The sequence below is a fragment of the Malaclemys terrapin genome, chromosome 2, assembly GCF_027887155.1.
Source record: "Malaclemys terrapin pileata isolate rMalTer1 chromosome 2, rMalTer1.hap1, whole genome shotgun sequence".
NCBI classification, from domain to species: Eukaryota; Metazoa; Chordata; order Testudines; family Emydidae; genus Malaclemys; species Malaclemys terrapin.
Genome location: NC_071506.1, coordinates 84,236,167 through 84,245,803, shown reverse-complemented (window position 1 = coordinate 84,245,803; position 9,637 = coordinate 84,236,167).

Here is a 9,637-nt window from a genome sequence, read left to right as displayed (position 1 = left end):
CCCTCTGACTCATAACAGAACTTCCTTATGCTATCTGGGACCTACTGACTAGGGCCATTGGGCTGCACTGTTGTGAGGCCCAGGACAATCTGGTAGACTGTAACTGCTGTGTCAGTGTACCCCCATCCATGCCAAAGGGGGAAACCGGGTGCATACACTGCCACACAGGTCCTTACTTGCCCCTAACAAAACTTAACATTCTTTGTCCCAGCATAACTCCATATCAGCATGCCTTTCATACACATCATGCATCATTACAGTCTTCTGTGCAGCAGTTATCTGGGGAATACTTGCAGCTGGTTGCCAAAAGATCATGCTGCCACCTCACTAGGCTCACAGCTGCTACTATGCAACTCAAAAAGCTTGCATCCAGACTGGGAGACTACCAGGAAGTGGGAACATAAATCTATACTACAGGATTATGCTAGCATAGGTACACCAACATAGCTATGCCAGTGTAGTCTCCATATTCTAGGCCTAGTCTACACCTAACGTTCGACTGATATAGCTATGGCACTGACGTAGCTATGGCACGCCTGAGCATCACAGTTTAGCTGACCTAACCCCAGATGTAGATACAGCTAGCATGAGGGAAGAATTCTTCCTTCCCCACATGGCAGGTTAAGGGGATTATCTACTTTGAAGGAAAAAACGTTCTGTCGATATAGGAAGTGTCTATACTATAGACCAGTGGTTCTCAACCTATTTATCATTGTGGTCCACATATGCGGCTCACAACGTATTACATGGGCTGCAGGTTTCTCCCTCCCCCTACCCCCAGCTAAAACCTCCCACAATCTCCTATGCCCAGCACCCATTTCCCAAAGACCCTTCCACAGAGCAGGGCCAGGAGCGGAGCCTTGGGCAGCTGGCACCCCGGACCCCACTGCACCCCCCGGCGTAGGCCAGCAGCCAGGACCTGAGGCATGGGGCCAGGAGTGGAGCCCCACATAAAACCTGGGGGTGCTGCAGCACCCCTGCCCTGTCACTGCCCTGAGGCCCCCCCAAACTTGCCCAGAGACCCACTGTCCTGCCCCCTACCCCCCTGCAGCACTCATCAGCCCCCTGCTGGCAGGAGTGCTCCTGCAGGCTGCCAGATGCTCTCTCTCCCTCAGCCAGCCCTGCCTGCTGCCAGACCAGAGCACCATTGCCAAATTTTGAATTTTTTAGCATACAGCTGGGCCACAGCTGTGTGCTAATTGGGCCACATGCAGGCTGCAGGTTGAGAACCACTCTCTAGACGCTACAGCAGTACAGCTTTACTGCCATAGCTGTACCATGTAGCACCTGTAGTATAGACACAGCTATAGCCACAGGCTTAACAGGGATCAGAGTGTCCAAACACAGACTAAGTGAGCAATAGCTATTCAGAATTTAAGAACATATGCACTTTCAGTCACACCCCAGCTTATTTGGAATAGCTTTCCTGTGTAGAAAAACCCTAACTCATTCTAACACCAGGATTGGAAATAGTATTATGACAGATTTGACAGAGAGAGAGAAACTGGCTAAAGCTTTTCAAATACAGATACCTTTATTACTTCTTATTTCTGTTACGGCAGTGTCTAAAAGCCCCATTGTGCTAGATGCTACAAACACAGAGGAAGACAATCACTGCCCTGAGGAGCTTACAGTCTGGAGTTCTGAAAGTCGAGCTGCACATGTGAACTGTGAGCACGGCCACTGCCTTTGCTGTCAATCCATTTTGATTCAAGGTAATAACAGGAGCTATGCACAGACTATTCATAATATAAAAAAACTACTAAAGCAAATTATCCTGAATCTGTCTCCTCTCTTTTTTCCCCCAATAACAAAAAAAAAAAAAAAAAACCCACACACTTCAGGAGTTCAAACCACTCTTGACTAAAGAATCCAGGATAATGTCTTTTTCTTTGTTTTTAATGTCTATCTCATGCTGCTATTATCATATAGCTAGAGTAACTCTGCACACTGTATGATACTATATAAGACTGCCCTGTGTAAAGTACTGTAAAGGGCCTCCATCTATTTTAAAAATGTCTCATGGTTTCTGGGTGACTACATCCAAAATGCCAGGGCAGAAAAGCAATGAAAACAGCGAGACAGTAGAAGTACTGTTCAGAGAGCTTTGTAATCTTAAGCAATTTAATTTTCTATACTGAAAGTTAATTATTTAAATAAGTGACAGACCAATTTGATGCCTTCATGAAATAAGTGACTATGCATCATTAAGAAGCACCGATATTGCAAATACCTTCATACCCTGTTGGTTTATTTTCCAGGGGTGGAAATATGCAGTATATTTAAATATTTTTCATAGGACTTCTCTTTGGTTCTATTTAAGTTCTCGTATCACCTTCATCCGCATAGTATCTGGGAAGGAAAACTTGAAATAAATCCGAGAATTATTTAAGTATGCAGATAGCTATAATAGCCTTCTTGCGTCAGCTATATGTCTAACAAACAAATGTAAGAGAATCACTGAGTACAAATCTCAAGTGCCACACAGAGAGACAGTGGGCAAACTGTGTAGGAATGTCAATAAATACAGTATTGACTAAAGGCTGGAACTCAGCCAGCTGACCATTTATTTTTTGGATAATAAATACTGTCTAGAATGGTGAAGGCAGGACTGAGAAGGAATTATACTGGCACTGTAAAGATAAATATGGGAAATGAACTCAGATGATTGAAGTGCCCCTTTGAGAGTAGTCCTAAAGCAGACCCCACTGACTTTGGAAGGAATGTGCCTGAATCAGCATTGCAGGATGGGGCTGTTAAGTTGGTTTCAGAGGAAGAAAAAATAATTAAAACAAACCCCAACCATTATCCTTAATTTTGATAATGATGCGATCTCTCACGTGCCTCTAGTAGGTAATCTTAGTGCTTTTAAAGCCATCCATAGGGGGAAAAAAATCTTGTTAAGAGTGAGCGTGAGTAAATGAGGTAGGGTGGGAGAAGAGGAGGGGTGTCCCATCCAGCCTTGCAAATTCAGCAAGGAATCTATTTGTATTATAATGTCTGGAAAGAAAGATTGTCTAGGCCAAAATAGCCCCTCAATTACACTGTGCAACCCATTACTCCTGTGTAATCCGATTGCTTTCAACCTGGTGATCTGTATGTGACTAACTTTGGTTAAAATTGTAATGGTTGGCTCTAAATGCAGTTTGCATCTGCACGCCACACAGTTAAAACTCAGTTTATAAACTAGCAGTTTTGTCCTTTGGCAGAGGCATGGTTTGCCTAGGGCTGCCTTCTTATAACAGGAACAGCACTCTGGGTTTCTGCCATGCAGACAGGACTGTGTAATCAGTTTGCTAAGTCCTCCTTCAGTAATAGTTGTAGTAGAGCATCCCAGACTGCATGTGCTGCTGTGTGCATCTCTTCTGGGCGTTTTGGGCTTGGGAGAGGTACCATGAGCTAGCTGGCCAAGTTTTCCCAGAGAATATTGATACAAACATAAATTATGCATGGACAGCTGAGATGGCAGAAAACTAAACTGTTACCTGTAGCTGGTTGTGGTTACTATGTCTAACCAATTAAAAAAAAAAAAAAAATCACACTTAGTAACATGGAAAAGACTTAAGAGGGATGGACAATGGTTTCTGGTACCTAAAGAGGACATCAATACTAACTTTATTTTTAATGGTTGTGTTGTGTTAGCCATTATGGAAAAATACATCTTAGGATTCTTGCTACTGCTCTTGTGTAACCAACAGAATACTGGCACACTCCTCAATGTTTTTTTAAAAAACTTTAGTGCCAGAGAGATACATTGTGCTGTAACTAACAAGTAACAATAGGATTCCTCTACCTTACAACCTAAATTAGGATAAGAACAGCAGAAGGAAACAATACAGAAGAGTATTAATTGAAGATTATACAATTCAATCTTTATTCTGTCATTTAGAAAAATGTTTTTACTACAAGTCAGTTTTAGCTTTTTTACACAAAACTGATTTTCTGAAGCTCATCGTTTAGGTATCCCTTTCTGGGGTTGTGAAGGTGAATGAGGACCATGGTAGGAGTCTGTGAGAGATCACTTCAGGGAAGCACAGTGAGGGTTGTTAAGGAGCAGTGTTTGTGCTAATGTCTCACTGTAGCTTTTTTTGCAAGAGTTTCAGATGTCATGTTGACCTACAGCTACTGGGAGAGAAGACTCATGGCTGCAGGTGTCTTTATGGCCATGAGTACCTATAAAGGTTGCAGCTGTGCACCATCCTCTCAGACTTGCCACCCCTGTTGAAGCTTTGTGGATCCCTCTGCTCTACACCTACTTTGCATGATATGCCTACCTTCTGGCTACTGGTTACAACTACCGTCCTTCTGCCTGGGAATCCTGGCCAGGTTTTGTTTCAGAGCAACTCAAAACTGTTAAATAGAACTTCAGCCTGACAGTGATGGGAGGCACTCAGCAGAACTCAAGTCACACTGCTCTTGCCAGCCTGAAGTGCAAGAGACAAAACCAGCAGCATGAGGCTATGTCTAAACCGTGTAGCATTGGCAGCAGCAAACTTCTAGGGTAGATGCAGTACATGGGGAAAGTTTTTCCTGTTGGTGTAGGAACCCCACTGTCCTGAACATTAGCTATGGTAACAGACACCCTCTTCTGTTCACATTGCTGTTTCTACAGTGGAGGGTTTAGCAGCATAGCTGTGTACCTAGGGCATGTGGTGTTTTCACACCTTTGACCTACATAGCCATGACAGTGTAAGTTTGAAGTGCAGACCATGCTTTAGACAAGGTCTCCTATATAGCAATAGACACCATGAATACTAGCTCACTGGACTGGCCCATACAAGTTCATTTTATAAATCTCTCCGGCACCTATTATCAGAGCAGATAAATGCTAGAGACACCTGGAACATTTCAGGTTATGTATTGTGGAGCAGTCAGGGTAAATTGTAATAAAAGTCATGAGTTTAGGGAAAATTGTATAAAGGCACAGGCATGCCATTTAGTGGGGTAGATCAGATTGGGGTGGGGGGTTGGGTCCAGTCCCCAGGGAGAGGCCCAGGGCAGTGTAGCAGAGTGAGCCTACAGTGCACTCACCCTACAGCAGTAGGTACTATTTCACAGGGTGATCCTAACTCCCCCCTCCAGCCTGCTGGCTCTCACCTCAGCATGCAGACTGGGCCACCCTCCTCCCTCACCCTGTCCTGGGAGTTGCCAAATAGCCTGCTCCAACCTGGGGTGTGATGCAGAAGGGCCCAGGCCAGTGCCCACCCTAATGAAATCACAGTCATTAAGTATAATGGACAAAAATCACACTATCTGGGACACGAATGCTACAACAAACCTGTAGCCCTAAAGATAAATAGTTTTAATTACATCTAATGGTCAAGAAATATGGAACATAGGAACTGCCATCCTGTATTATACCCATTGTTCCTCTAGTCCAGTAGGCTGTCTCAGAACAGCATCAGATGCTCCAGAGGAAGATGTAAGAAATCCCACAGTAGGCAGCTGTGAGATAGTGTATTCCCACCTGTATAGGTCTTGTCCTTACTAGTCAAGGATTAACCATATCTATAGAATGCTTCAATATCTAAGATATCAGAGTAGATAAATAAGGAAAGATTTTCAAAGGTTTTTAGGCCCCTAAACCTGCACATTAGCACCCAGTGAGATTTTCAAAAGTGTTAAGCTTAGGTGTTTTTAAAAAAATCCCACTATGCACCCTAAACATCTTTCAGAAATCTGGCCCTTAGCAAACAAATGGATACACACACTGCATAACAGCGTACAAGTGAACTGTGTCATTACTTTAAGTAACATTTTCTTCTCCCCTAAAGACTAAACTTAGAGTAAACTTTCAGTGCATACCAAGAAATCCTGATATCAGTTTTGCTTTAATTGGAAATTCCTTGGGGGCAGAGACCATATCTTTCTCTATGCGTTGTCCAGCACCAAGTAAGGTAATGGTACTTAGGTAATGACTATATTGTACAGTCAAGTTAGTACTAGGAATGGTAGTGCCACCTAGTGATAATTTTAAATGTTGTTCAAAGTCAAAAATAATACTTGTTTTAAATGAAAATGAGGGTGTTAGAACATTTAAACTGTAGAGGATATGTAGTATGTTAACTTTCTGTAATGAATCGGATGGTAAGATTCAGATAAATTCCACACCACCATTAAAATAGCCAAATTCCATAGATTTTTATGAAAGAATTAACCTAGACTTTTTATCCTTTCCATTTTCTCCTTATTTTCTAGTCTTCCTTGTGTGTATTAGTACATGTCTCATTCACTACTTCTTTCAGATTTCAGAGTAGCAGCCGTGTTAGTCTGTATCCGCAAAAAGAAGAACAGGAGTACTTGTGGCACCTTAGAGACTAACAAATTTATTAGAGCATAAGCTTTCGTGGACTACAGCCCACTTATCCGAAGAAGTGGGCTGTAGTCCACGAAAGCTTATGCTCTAATAAATTTGTTAGTCTCTAAGGTGCCACAAGTACTCCTGTTCTTCTTTTTACTTCTTTCAGACTTTTTCTATTATTTCACTTTTTCCTACTTTCTTTGAGACATTTTATGTTGCAGGTTTTTTTCTACCTTTATTTCTCCTGTTCCATCTCCCCTCCTGCCTGCTCTTCTGGGGACAGTTCTGGAGCAGAAGCAGCTGTCCTGCATTACTTCCAAATACAGGTGGCAATATTTTTTTCAAAGGATAACCAACAAAATGACCATCCAGCTGTCACACTCCCTAAGAAGGGTAGAGCTGAAGGGCAGAGCTCTAGGACATTTCACTGGCTATTGAAATTACATTAAAAAGCCAGTGAAGAGTTTTTCATCCTGCAAGAATGTTCTCAAAACAGCATTTATTTCTTAATACAATAAAACATTCAACATTATTTCTCCACCGGCTTATCTATCGTTCATATAATGGGATTAATAAATGAAACTGTCAAGAAAAATGTTGGCTGGGTCAATGATGCTACAGATGACTTCTCATGTGAAATCACTAATTGTATGGTATGAATTTCAAGCATGTGAAATTTATTAATATTTTGGTTTAATTTTTTCTTTACACTAGGAATGAAACAAATCCCCACATCTAGGTCATGATCATGCTGCCTAGACATCTTTAAAAATCACAAGTCCCCACTGTGGTTTTTGAGACATTATCCTTCTATTGCAGCTCTGCTGGTGCTATCAATTACCATGAGTGAGAGGGAGTGTTAGTGTAGACTGACCACCACTATCTTTTCCACTATCGTATCTAACCCTAGTCTAGTTGAACTAGACAACATGCTAGTAAAAAAACCCACCACCACAACAGCAGCCAGTCTACATCAGTGGCCATATTTGAAGCCTACACACAGGCTAGAATCAGCTGGGGGAATATGTCAAAAAAACCCTCAAAGACAAGACCTTCAAATACAGCATTTCCCAGAGTAAGTTCACAACATTCTAGCATCAGAGGGGTAGCCATGTTAGTCTGTATCCACAAAAACAACAAGGAATCCGGTGGCACCTTAAAGACTAACATTTATTTGGGCATAAGCTTTCGTGGGTAAAAAAAACCCCCACATTTTACCCACAAAAGCTTATGCCCAAATAAATCTGTTAGTCTTTAAGGTGCCACCCGACTCCCTGTTAACATTCTAGCACTATGCCTTTTTTTGGGCAAACACTGGACAGCAGTTGCACTATAAACTGGTCAACTTTCAAACCAGTAGAAAGTTTAAGAGATGTTTCCTATATGAAGCATCAACAGAACCAATAATTGTAAAACAAGTAGAAATTTCTTAAGACTGCTCACTGTAGGCAGTTTCTCTACTACTCCATCTCAATATACTAACGTATCAAATGCAAAAGAAACCAAGACAACACATCCTAGGATGAATTCTTTATAGGATTCAGCCCCTTTACATTAACTTTTTTACTAATACCATGCTCAAAATGAATTCATTTGCATCATAAAATTATTTTCACTGAGCTTTGAAACCTAAGACAGTTCAGTTAGAATGCCACAAACTTACCTCTAAACAAAACTAGTTATATTTCCATCTTATAGATCTTTTCCCAAAATTCAGTTCACAACAGCAACCTTTCTAGAACCAGCAAAACAGTCTCAGCCAATGTCAACTGGTCAGTTCTGTAACCTCACTTCCAGAGGTATAACCAATAACTGTAAAAACAAGTGGAAATTTGGTAAATAAAGCAGGGCCTCCATTCTCATAGCTATCCTAGACTGTAAAATTGAACCTCAAGAAATCTGGAAGAGATGGGTGGGGATATTTTATTGAATCTGCCATTACTGTTATGCATATTACAACAAAGGGGATACAATCTAAAAATAACTTGTCTACATGTTGCAAAATTCATACCTAGACCTTCCCTCAAAAGTTGAGAAGTGTTCAGTTCAGTAGTTTGGTCCAGTCAGAGAGGGCAGCACTATGCATCCTGGATCCAGATACATTTGGAGGGATCCAGTTGCAAGGTCCCTCCTCATTTTAAGGTACAAAGCTCATGAGCAAAAGTTATATTATAGCAGCTTCCTAGCAAACATATTAAAGAGCACTTGGTTTGTCATAACATAGTAACATTGGAATGCTACAATCCAACCTTCTACTCAAAGGCCAGGCTGTAGCAACAAACTACAGCTGACAAGCAGCTAAATCCCAAGGCAACACAGTCTAATACACAAATTGTGGCCTCTAAGTGTGCAGAATAACGGATAAAATGATGATATATACCCTATACTGTGGCACAAGAACAAACATACGTTAGCGCCAAGGTAGACCAGTTATTTCATTAAGTTGCTTTGGACAAAAAAAATTTATCAATAACCCCCCCCCCCCCACACACACACACATTTTTTTTTTAAAGAAAGAAAAAGATTAAAGAATCAAGTTTACCGGAACTGTCTACTGAAATTATAGGAACTTTTAATAGAATCTTTGTGGGTAGAAAATGTACCCCTCAAACTTAAAATTTACAGAAGGCCTAGGATCAAATACAAAGCTCTGAATAAATCCAACCCCATGTCATATTTTTTCCATAATTGTACCTTTTATTTTTTTTAAAGTCTCCAAACTGGCAAGTGGGCAGAAGCTCTCTTTCCAAAATAAACTTCCATTCTGAAAGCAAAATTTATATGTTCCCAGTTGCCCCAAAGAGGCAGAAATAACATTGTAAAAACAGAGAGAGAGAAACATTAGTTAAGTTCACACTTTCTGTCCAGCCCCAAAGCCAAAACAGTTAATTTTGAGAGAGGATGGCAAGAAGAGATGAAAAGGAGAAAACATTTTTCATCAACTAAAAAGAAACCTAGTACCACCACAGGTCTGAGATTTGCCAGAAGGCTCACTCCTGCAGACATTGTAAGGAGCATGAAACAGGTGTTCTGGTCATGTCTAGCCAAAATCTTCCATTTACATAATATTTTCCCTTTGGAAAAGCCTAGCATATTCCACAAAAAACTAAGTTACCAGAATATTAAATGCTGTACAGTTAACACTGGGCACAACTCCAGGATTTTTTCATAACACCAAGCAAATCTGACTTCCAAGACTAGAACCATTCCTTTGCTCCGTACCAGAGTTTTAAATAAAGGAGGTTCCTCACCATGTTACATAAAATGTAATACCACTGCCCAACTTAAGTGCAAGAATGGTAACGTCTAAATGAAGACTTGTAGGTTACTGTCATA